Genomic DNA, 12,551 nt, shown 5'->3' with positions numbered 1-12,551 from the left:
GAATAAATGCATTGAAGAGATACAACTTGCAACTAACACTAATGTAAATCTGATAAATCTCAGGTTTCTAGCTGATTCGATGCATCCACATTGGTATTTTGATGTGTTCCTCTCCATCACTTAATCATCCTGCCTCCTGGAAACACTGCTGCTGTGTGATTAAGACTTCTAGCCTCTCACTCTTGGCCCTCACTCTCGGCCTAATCCGAATTGATGATTTGGACAGGCGTGCTTTTATCTCTGGGTTGAGATGGGATTAGCGGCTGGTTTCGGCGCTATAACTGCATGCACTCTTCACCTTCTCACCATGCTGAACCCTCTGAGCTGCTTATTGAAGAGATCTTGGAGTAGAGGAGATGCTGACACCATCTTACCGTGGAGTATATTATTCTGGGGATGAGGAAGAGTGGAAGTCCTCGTGCAGGTCACTTTAATTCAATTTTATTTGTATTGTGTTTTTAACAGTAGACATGGTCTCAAAGCAGCGTTACAGAAATATAAAAAGTAAATAATTTAATTAAACTTATTTTTTCATTTCATTGTCTGTACCGCTTATCCAATCTATTCTCGGGTCACGGGGAGCCTGTGCCTATCTCAGGCGTCATCGGGCATCAAGGCAGGATACAGCCTGGACAGAGTGCCGACCTGTCGCAGGGCACACACACACTCATTCACTACAGGCAATTTAGAGACTCCAGTCAGCCTAGAAGCATGTCTTTGGACTGTGGGAGGAAACCCACCAAGCACGGGGAGAACATGCAAACTCCACATACACAGTGAGCAGGAGCTTGAACCCAGGACCTGTGAGGTGAACGTGCTAACCACTAAGCCACCATGCCGCATAATTAATCTTATATTTATCCCAAATGCTCAAGCTTGAAGCAAGAGTGGCAAGGAAAATCTTCCTGAAGAAAGCCTTGAGAGGAACCTGGAAATCATCCTGGTTATTAAAAGCCATGGTACACCTTGCTCTGAGGAGGAGAAGAACGCTGGTGGTCAGAGAGATAGGATAGTTGTGAAGTGATTTAAAAAAGAAACCCTGAATTGTCTCTACAGCTGCGAAAACATGAACACGATTACATCCTAAATGTTTAAAATTCACATTAGCCATAAATCTCTCTACAAATACACTCAGCATCGCTAAGTTAGCAACAGAAAAGCGTTTTCTTATTGGAAAATCTGGCAATTGAAAATGTTATTGCATCACAAATTACAACAGCCAATCGTGTTCTGGTATGCAAATGTATTTTGTTGCAATACCTGATTCCCAGGGAATGGGCTCGTGTAGCGCTTTTCCAATTCCCAGATCCATAGATGTTGGCTTTGAGACATTGAGAAATCTGTTGTCGTTTATACATACGTATTTGTCCATGTACTTTGAATGAAAAAAACAATACAAATCTTCACTATAGTAACAATTACGTCCCCTTTTGTTAGTTAATTTGTTAATAGCAAGTGATCTAAATGTGCGCTTCTATTCCTCTATTCCTTTTGTTACTCAGCTCTAAAGATATTCCTAGGTCTGTCTATATCTTTGGGGTATTTCACTCTGTTTCTGCCTCTCTGTTTTCTTTGGTTGCTGAATGATGGCTTTCGTTGCTGCTAACACTCTCCCTAAACACTTTTATATGCTTTTATTGTCTTCTCCAGCTTTCTGAAAGGTCAATATTTTCTGTTTCAGGTCTTATGAGGGCTGTTTTCCCGATCCCACTGACTCCTGTGAAATACTGGTGATTTTGAGCCGGTTTGCTGACTGCATGTCATTAGACAATTTGGTGGATGATGGAAGTAAATGAAATAAATTATGTTAAAACATGAGCTTGCATATGAAGAGAACTGCTGTAATAGTCTTAGACGTGAAAGGTACATTTAACCCAGAAACCAAAAGGGATACAAACGTTCGCACTCACATTCACATTGAACCTCAGTGGAATATTTGATATTACCATCAGTATGAAGAAGTTCACAACACCGAGGCAAGACGCAGCCTCATAAACTCTCGTTAAACACTGGTCGTGGGTTGGAACGGTCTTATAACTTCTCACTTCGATGATTAGAGTCTCCAAGCAGAAATAAGCCAAGACATAAACCTTTCCCTTAAATCTGGAGTGGGCAACTGGCTAACGTCTGACAATGTGTCCCGAGGCTAGTCTAAACACACCGTGACGACGAACAGCTAATTTTAGAGCAGCGTTTAGAAGAGTGTGGGATTAAACTTAAGACAAAGTGACTGTGAGTAATGAATAATCCATCTAGTTCAGGGCTTTTACACACTGGATTCATGTCCACACAGCAGTTTGGAGTTATGAGGGCAGCTCTTTAATGTACTAATCATTACTCATTAAGGGTCAGAAGATGAAAAGTGTATTACTAATTAGACCATAACACTACTGAATACTCACCAGAAGGTATAATCGGTTGTACGGGGTGAAGTTTTCTGTCAGGAGTTTTCTGTTTGGGTAACATTTATGGATGGAGTCTTCAGTGTCAGCATGCTGTCAGTTAACAGGAAGAAAGTTTCTCAGTAATATGACATGGTGTGTTTTATTGTCTGAGTAACTTCAATACAGAGAGAGAGAGAGAGAGAGAGCGCCTGGTGAGAGAACTACTGTTTATAACTGCTATAACATACAAGATGTTACAAGATGACTTGCAGATGTTCCATAACATAACATTAAGCAGTTAAAAAAGTGGCCTGTTGTTCATATCGACAAATTGCTATAAGAATAAGAGGAATAACACACGTCAGAATGTTCTGTTACTGAAATAATAATGTTCTTCAGGGGTTTTTCTTCATTGTGATCGTGAATGGATAATTTTTCCTCCTGTAACAGCACTTCCCAAAGTGTGTTATTCATTACATATCACAAAAAATATATATTGACTGTTTTTTATTATAAAAATAAAAGTGAAATATAACTTTTTGAGTTAAATATATAATAATCATCATCATCATAATAATAATAATGATATATGTGTATATATATATATATATATATATATATATATAAAATACCAATATAAAAAAATTATAAAAAATAATTTAAAAGATTTTTCAAAATGTTTTTTTTAATTATTAAAAAATCACTTGTTATATGTTATTTATTTTTGCTCATATTCCTGAAGATTCTAGATTGTACTTAATGAATTTAAAAATATGAAAAAATGACAATGAAAAAATGAAAATAAAAATGTTTTTTAAGTATATATTATAAAAATCATTTTTATAATTTTTAAAAAAAAAATATATCATTTTAAATATATTTTAGTTTTTTATACATTATCATCTGTGTATCATGTTTAATGCTTTTGTATGTATATATTAAAAATAATGTGGATTACACTCAAGCCATATGCAAACCACAATCCCATGCCGATGGTGATGTTTTATGAGCTCTGTGGGCATTCTAGTCAGCAATCTGTCTTGTTTACTGCTCCTAGCAAAGATTATTCCTTCTCATATTAAATCATCCTCTCATGCACTTCACGTCACCCCCCCCCACCTCAGTGCTCTGTATACACCAGGTCTATTTCTGAAATAGGGATCTTGCGACTATGAATATCTTGTCTCTAAATAATTTAAAATCAAGTCTTCTTTTATAGGTCTTCTGTCGCCGTGGACTCTCCAGGGATGCTTTTGGTGAGCACTTTGTTTTCTTGAAAGAGATGTTATCTGAACTGCTCGTTAAATAGGAAACTCTTCACTACACTTGATTGATAAGTGACCTGTCTGGAAAGCACTATTTCCTCATACTGACCTGTTCACACTAGTCATGTGCTGCGATTAAATTCACATTAAGTTAATTACTGGTGAGAGATATATACACCCATCAGGCATAACATTATGAGCAGTGAGAGGTGAAGTGAATAAGACTGATGATCTCCTCATCATGGCACCTGTTAGTGGGTGGGATATATTAGGCAGCAAGTGAACATTTTGTCCTCAAAGTTGATGTGTTAGAAGCAGGAAAAATGGACAAGAGTAAGGATTTGAGCGAGTTTGACGAAGGGCCAAATTGTGATGGCTAGACCACTGAATCAGAGCATCTCCAAAACTGCAGCTCTTGTGGGGTGTTCCCGGTCTGCAGTGGTCAGTATCTATCAAAAGTGCTCTAAGGAAGGAACAGTGGTGAACCGGTGACAGGGTCATGGGCGGCCAAGACTCACGGATGCACGTGGGGAGTGAAGACTGGCCCGTGTGATCTGATCAAACAGACGAGCTACTGTTGCTCAAATTGCTGAAGAAGTTAATGCTGGTTCTGATAGAAAGGTGTCAGAATACACAGTGCATGACGGGTCAGGGCTGTTTTGGCAGCAAAAGGTGGACCGACACAATATTAGGCAGGTGGTCATATGACTATTATGCCTGGTCGATGTAGTATTTACAATAGTCTTTACATATAAACATCTCAATGCCTTAAAATGTTCTAGGAATGTTTATAATTATTACTTGTATCATAGCACTGTTTGTTAGAAGGAGGTAGGTTTTCTATAATCGCTATTTGACAATAGGTTTTATAAATGCACCCATTCTAATTGGCTAATAAGGAAAGGGCACTTGTGTAATTGTTGATATGGTGAGGTTTTCTGTATTCATATAATAATCATTAAATGAGACATGAGTGTCAGTACTTTGTAAATGCCACAGAAACACAAAGGCAGCGACCGACATTGGGATAATTATTGTTAGATAAGTATAGTTAGGTAAGTAGTGTTCGAAAGATGTTCTGCCTACTTATTTTCTTTAGCTTGGACTAGGCATTTGACTGGAAATTGATTTGTCCAAATTGAACAACCTCACCGCTGCCTTTCAAATGTGACAGACTTTATCTAAGGGGCACTGCAATAGTATCTTATAGCCGTTTATCGGCACACGCCTTCCTGAGATAGAAATGGCCTCTCTCTCTATAGAAAGACTGAGTGTGGAATGAGAGTAATTGAAGTAGATTGGCGGTAACATTACAGAGCCATCTTCAGTCATCACTATGCTGGAAATGCCCCCACTGAAGAGTAGTGTTGCTTGGGGTTTAATACGGTGAAGTGAGTCACCCAATTTAATCAAAGTGACTCACTCTGGACCTGTCACGCACTGGTTATGCATTTAATCTATTGCTTTGGTTCACAACCCATGCCGACGTGCTGAGCTGAATTCCAAACACGTCATTTATCCCCAGCGCTCGGCTAAAGGCAGACTCGATGCGAGTGGGAAAAACAGGCAGGTTTAAAGTTTTACACAGCAGCTCTGTCATCAGAGAGAGTCTTTCAGTGGATGCTATCAGGATTAGCAGGTAGCCAGATATCCTGCTGAGCAAAAGCGTTTTCACATTACGACTCAGTCATATGTAGTGGCTGCAGGGAGGAGAGATGAACAATGTTCTTTCCTTTCCCCTGATGAGCGTGAAGGTAAAGTCTGTCATCGATAAGTTCTGCACGTGTTTGATCTTCAGCTTTCCACCTTGGAAAAAAAATCCAACACATAAATCCGTTAAAAATGTTTCTGTGTCTCCTTTGGGTGTGATTTTTCTCGTAGTCTGGAGGAAGCAGCTGATCTGGTGCAGCGAGGATTCAGAACAATAAAGATGCTGCAGTCATAACAACTCCAAGTCTAGCATTTAGACTGGTAGAACAAAAGAACACTGAACACAGCCAAGTGTAGTAAGTCAAGCTTTTTCAGCTTCAGCCTCAGATTTTGCAATTGTAATATTACTATCAGAGTCGTGAGGATGTATTACATGCAGCAGTGGAGTTGACTGTATATGCCGGAAAATGAATCTTGGTGCAGACGTGATTCTGTAGCTGCTAACTGAGCTGAGATAATTGAACGGATGCTAAAGTGATTTTAGAATGGTTCACCCGGGCATTACGACAACATGGAAAGGAAAGGTCGGTGGTACAGGCAGACACAGCAGGCAAGGGGAAATCCATGACTATAAAGCAAAGGACAGAAAGTCAGGACACAGAACCCAACAGCTCAGCTACAAAAGACAAAAATCTAAGAGAAGCTAATGACAGCGCAGATTAAAGACAAAGGCTGAAAGAACTAATGGGCTAAACCAGGAGCCTCTGTGAATAATGTAATCTAGCTGCTTGCTAGAGTGACATTTAAAATCCACTTTAATTGATTTCTTAACGAATTCAGTGGTTCACTTCATGAAGTTCATTTATTTATTTATTTATTTATTCATCAGATCCTAAACAAACTGAAGGTGACTGAAACTCCTCGCTCTAAAGCGAACGTTATTGTAATAATGAATGATTGCATGTTTTTATTGATTAAATAGCACGTTTTTTTAAACAAGTTCATTACCAGGTGCAGATTATGTGGAGGGTCTGCTGTGTCCAAGTCCCTGTGAATGAGCCGTTACCATGGAAACAACATTAGCACAATAACATAAATCCTTGATCACTTCTGCTGTTAAGAGAAAACGAAATTCACCAATCAGAACAGAGCAGCGGTATGATGTACTCTGTGTATCTTACTGGACCTGCATTCTGTATCATTCACATTTCGAGAGACCGATACAGTTGTTTTTTTGGTGGTAGAAAAGGTTAATCGACATAGGCGTTCATACATTTTTTATAACGGCCATCGAGGACGTGGGGACGGGGTGTTTAAAATTAGCATATTTCTGCATGTTTAAAGATCACATTCGTGCATATTTAACGAGGGTAAAGCTGTAGTGTAAAGGTGGCCCGAGATCACTGAAGAATAGAAACACAGTGGTAAAGAATTTCTGATTATTTTAATGGTTCAAATGACCTTTACACCAAACTGCAGTGATGTAAACAGCAAACGTGCTGAGTCAATAGCAAAAGTTCTATTGTGAATAAACATGCAAACAAAGACACCGAAAGATCATTCACTGATAAAACAACACTCTGGGGACAGGATTAAGGACTGAGTACAGGCTTTGTAATGAAGAAAACAAGGTTTCACACAAATAAAAGAAAGAACACACAAACTGCCAGTAGATTAGTATAATCTAGATTGACTTGTCTGAGACGGAGCTGTAGAACTCAGAGTGGAAAAAGTCCCTGATGCCTAGTCTGCTTCCTACAGCAGAATCTTCCCTTAATTGATAACGCTAATTAGAGTCGAATCAGTGATGGCAATGCTTTACACAACTCTCCATCTTGTTACCTTTCAGAGGATTTTATTACCTTGTTAAGAAGCAGGAAGATGGGAACACACTCACTCACTGTGACACTCACTGAACACACTGCTGTGATTTTCTTCCCTCACGTGTTAACAGCATTCCTGACAGCAAAAACACAGCAACATATAAAGATGTGCTTTCGAAAATATTGGGTGTGAACAGCAAATCATATCAGAATTGTATTCGTTTTAAAATGTAGTCCAAGATGACTGTAGAGACATAATACTGTGAGTGGAATAATTGTATCTCAGCAGAAAAGTGAACATTGCTAGATGACCTGCAATGGACTGGTGTCCTATCCAGGGTTTATTCGCACTACACATCCTAGGATCAGGATCCACTGAGACTCAAATGTCCAAGATACAGCAGTTACTATAGATAAATGCAGAACATCCAAGGAAAGGTGAAGACAGGACTGTCAGAAGTCATGCATTTTGTTATCTCCTGATCAGTATTTGTACCTCCATCTAGTTTTTTCAGTCTCAGTCCATCTTGTTTGTCTCTGTACACTGAGGAATAAAAACGTACCGGATATACAGAGTGCTTGAAATGTAAAGCTGCTCCCCCATGATAATTTATCAGTATGCACGACTCCCTTATTTTTCTATTTCAATAGGGTGAATAAGTTCGAATCAAAGTTTCACCAAAGGAAGTGTAATTTTTCTAAATTTGTTACAGTGAAGCTCTAAATCAGGAAGCAGTAGTTCTGCTTTTGGTCTGCGCCGATTGAATTTAAATGGAAACATTTTCTCACCTCATGAAAGCAAAGGTAATAGGTTTTGAGCGTTGCCTTGGCCAAAACCTAATCAATCGTGCTATTCATAGGAACCTGATTGAAGTAGCCAGTAGTAGAAAGGAGTTACAGTTAGTGAGAAACTGTTTTGTAAACCCTTTGAAATGATCTGGATTACCAGATAAATTGCTTACAAAATATGATCTGATTTTCACAGTGACAGGAAATGAAGTCTTATCTAACATTTAGCAATATTACATAATCATGTGATGGCAAAAAATGTGTGAACACTATTTTGTTCCACTTCCACTATATCGCCAAAAGTTTTCGGACATCTGCCTTTACATGCACATGAATGTAATATGGAGTTGGCCCGTAGCTATAACAGGTTTTCTGGGAAGGCTTTCCACAAGGTTCAGGAGTGTGTTTATGGGAATTTTTTATCATTCCTTTAGAAGCGCATTTGTGAGCTCAGGCACTGATGTTGGACGAGAAGGTCTGGCTCGCAGTCTCCGCTCTAATTCATCCCCTCAGGTTGAGGTCAGGACTCTGTACAGGCCAGTCAAGTTCCTCCACACCAAACTCTCTCATCCATGTCTTTATGGACCTTGCTTTGGTCACTGGTGTGCAATCATGTTGGAACAGGAAGGGGTCATCCCCAAACTGTTCCCCACAAAGTTGGGAGCATGAAATTGTCCAAAATGTCTTGGTATGAAGCTGAAGCATTAAGAGTTCCTTTCACTGGACCTAAGGGGCCGAGTCCAACCCCTGAAAAACAACACCTGAATTGAATGATTTGGAGGGGCGTCCCAAAACTTTTGCTAATATTGTGCATAAGTTTGAGACAGTTTAAGCTCATATATTTTCACCCACATAGTAGATGGGTCTGGGCCAGATCTGGCATTAACCTGGCACTGTTCTGGCAAGTGGTATGTCAACCAGATGCGGACCAGGTCTGGCAGTGATGGCACTGTTTATATGATGGCATGCCAGATGTGGCCCGGTTATGGTTTGGTTTATGTGGTGTTGCCCAATTCTGGCCCTGTGCTGGCCCACGTCTAGCCCACCTCTGGCAAACCAGACATGGGCCACCAAAGGGCCGTCATTCTTTGTGGTATGTAGGCCGAGTGTAAGTGCATTGCGTGGACCAGATCTGGGCCAGACCTATTTTGCAATCTGGGCAAGATGCTAGCTACAGCATGTCAATGAGATTAAACAAATGTTGAGATATAGTTCTGAAACATAGTTAATAGAAAGTGTTGTTTTCTGCATTAAGTAAAAGTAAATGAAACAAAGCAATTACACTTTCTTCCTCGGACACCGGTTGTTCTTGACCAGCAAGACCTGACAACTCATGGCAAATATATTCACTGTATAACTTTTGGGAAAGAATCATTGAAAAGAAAAGTGCATTTAAGCAACAGTAAGACCTAAGCCTTTTCCATGGGAGGTGTAAACTATCACTAACTACTCTAGAACAGTGCACAGACCTGTATCTATCCACCTGTAGTCTCACTGATTCACCCACAACCTTATCCAGAACTGGCAAAACCCTGAGGGCGACTCAAGCAAAAAGCCTGACGTCATACACTGCATGAATCATTTGTACTGAACTGAGAGCAAAAAAAGTAGGAATAATGAATTCAGCTGAGAAGAAGGTGGGGTGGGTAATGAGCTCACTTATAAATTGTATTAAAATAACTCTCTTAATCATAATTCCAAATACCTTAAAAGACCTGCATGATCAGGTAAACAGCTATGGTGTTGTCACGATCACATATTCCCAGGTTCTTTTCATCCTTTCAGTATACCAGGATGTTGAAAAGATAAAACAGCAGATATTAAGTGATACAGATTTATTGATTTGGTCCGGTGCAGATCCTTTCAGACTTGTTGAACAGAGGAAGTTTTTTTTTCATCCAGCTCTTTGCTGCATAAATGTTTCAACCCGCATCAATACTGCATCATGCTTTAAGGCAGGACACCTGTTTCAGCTTCGGAGTGCCTTTTAAGAGCAACACATGATGTGCTTTCATGAAGGCTGCATGTTTTTTGAATTTCTGACCCGTTTCCCTTCGTGTGAAATGGTTAAAAATAAAACTGCAGGCTTCTTTTCTCTTATTCATTTCAGTGCGTCATTATTTCTGCTATGCTGGAAAACTGAAAGGTCACCTGAATGTAGCATTGACTCCAAGGACGGCGGGTAACAATGCGGCTTCATTAAAGGGTAGAATGAAACGGGACACAAGCTGCGTCATGCATCCAAGGACCTTGCTGCTTTGAAATGTGTTTGATGCACTGAAATCTTGTCTAATCTAAGGGCAATTCCTAAAGGTTAAAACGTAGTAATGTTATCCTAATGATCCTTACAATATGTAAACATTTCACCTGTGGCATTGCACTAGAGTAAATATTAAATATGTTATCTTCTCAACTGGCCAACATTTTATTATTGCTTTGGGTCAAGTGGTTAAGGTTCTGGGTTGTTGATCGGGGTTCAAGCCCCAGCACCACCAAGCTCCACTGTTGGGCAATTGAGCAAGGTCCTTAACCCTCTCTGGTCCAGGGGTGCTGTATCATAGCTGCCCCTGCGCTCTGACCCCAACTTCCTCAGCTGGGATATGTGAAGAAAAGAATTCCACTGTGCTGTAATGTATGTGTAAAGGCTTCATGCCCTCAGTTCTTATAAGTGAAAATTTTATTTAAGTTGACCAGTGGTGTCATGATGTTACCCAGACACCAAACTCAAACTTAATGCTAAAAAGTCACTGTGTTATGGAATCATGAAAGACCAAAAGAGGCTCAAAGGAGCAGGCTGAAGTCCTGTCCTAATGCTAAACTGGGCAGGAACAAGATGAAGATCCCAGTGGTCTTGTCAACTGACCCAGTGGTCATACAGGACTGCTTCCTGTACTAGTTTTGTTATATAATTATAACTAAACAAGTGGGATGCACTACTATACCAAGTGTCAAATGTATGGATTATTTTGAATGAAAGGTATCATCCAACCACTAATCACTTCTCAGGGTTCAGCTTGATTGCCTACATTACAGTTCTCCTGAGAAAGATCTCCTGAGAGCATGACTCAGACCTTATAACTCCAGCTACAACTCACAGGAACTAATTTAGATTGGAAGTAATAAAAGAACTATGATTAAAGCATGTTCAGCTTAGCTAATACCTCTTCTCCAGGGGTGTTTGTGCAGAGCACTTATATGTAGCAAGATTAAAGGTGCTGGTGTGTCAGGAGAAGATTCTACAACGATGGTGGTGAAATCAACTCATGTAAACTTTAATAATAAATGTGTTTCACAATAACCAAAAGCAAGGTACCGTTAGGAGAGGAATCTGTATATCCAAAAAGTGTAAAGGTGTAGTGTTGGGTAGTATGTGTAGAGCAGATACAGGGCTGTTGTGTAGGCAGTTATGTAGCCTTGGCCTTGCTCAACATCTTGTGAGATGAAATCTCTTTGTGGGCCACAAAAATGTGGAACTTGTTTCTAGACCTGAATTATCACCACACATATATTACAGCACAGTGGAAATCTTTCCTTGACATATCCCAGCTGAGGAGGTTGGGGTCAGAGTACTGGGGCAGCTATGATACAGCACCCCTGGAGCAGGGGGGGGTTAAGCGCCTTGCTCAATTTCCCAACAGTGGAGCTTGGATCCTCCAATCAACAACCCAGAGCCTGAACCACTTGAACCACCACTGCCCTACCACTGCCCATAGATTCGGAGAGCCCAAAGAATTATGGTACGTTCAAGTTGAGGAGTAAAATTAATTCTTTGTGATGAACTTCAGAAGACTAGCCTCCAAGATGCAGTATGTCTTAAAAGGATCAGCAAGCCAGAATCTATAAATCTCACCCTAAAATTGAGGCATGGTTCCATTGCACTGTTGTGGATTGTGATTGCGAACTGGTGAGTTTAATTAGGAATAACATGACAGGTATTATGCATGACTTTTATCAAGCTAGGTGAGTGCTACATTGCGTATGTTGATGGCCTGATCAGTGGAGTCCTTCCTGTAGCCAACTCCAGTCCCGAGACAAAGCTGGTTCAAGATGTTCACAAGGTAATCAGGTGGTGTTTGAGAGGGAGAGAGAGAGAGAGAGAGAGAGAGATGATAGTGACCTTTAAATGTAGAGGTTGTTGCTGTGGCAGGAGATGTATGACTGTTCAACTTCCTTCAGCAGCATCTAACCATTAAAGGTGTCTTCTGTAATAGCGAGGCAAGAACTCCAAGGTGTAAAAACAGAAAGAAAAACACATGAAAAGGTAACCAAAAAAATGTTAGCTACACAACTTTTAGCCTTTTTAGTGTATTGCTCATACAAAGCGTCCTTTTCTTTTTCCGTTTCTACACTATATTCTTATATCCATCCAGCATATTGTTTGTACCTGAATATCATCTTCACACAGTGTAATCAGCGAGTCTAACCACTGAGGCACACTATCAGCCGTTTTCTCTTCGGGGGAAAATGCATAATGCAGTCCTGTGAAGAGAGCGCTCTTTGAATCATATCATAATAGACTCGTAGAAAGCTGGTGGCATCTTGAAAGCGAAGAGAGAAACAAATATGAGACTCGGATGCTTTGCAAGGAAATACAGGCTCTGAAATGTCGAGGTGTTCAAATCAATCAATAAATAAATACA

This window comes from Hemibagrus wyckioides, linkage group LG23 (assembly GCF_019097595.1).
Source record: "Hemibagrus wyckioides isolate EC202008001 linkage group LG23, SWU_Hwy_1.0, whole genome shotgun sequence".
Taxonomy (NCBI): domain Eukaryota; kingdom Metazoa; phylum Chordata; class Actinopteri; order Siluriformes; family Bagridae; genus Hemibagrus; species Hemibagrus wyckioides.
This window is presented reverse-complemented; position numbering follows the sequence as displayed.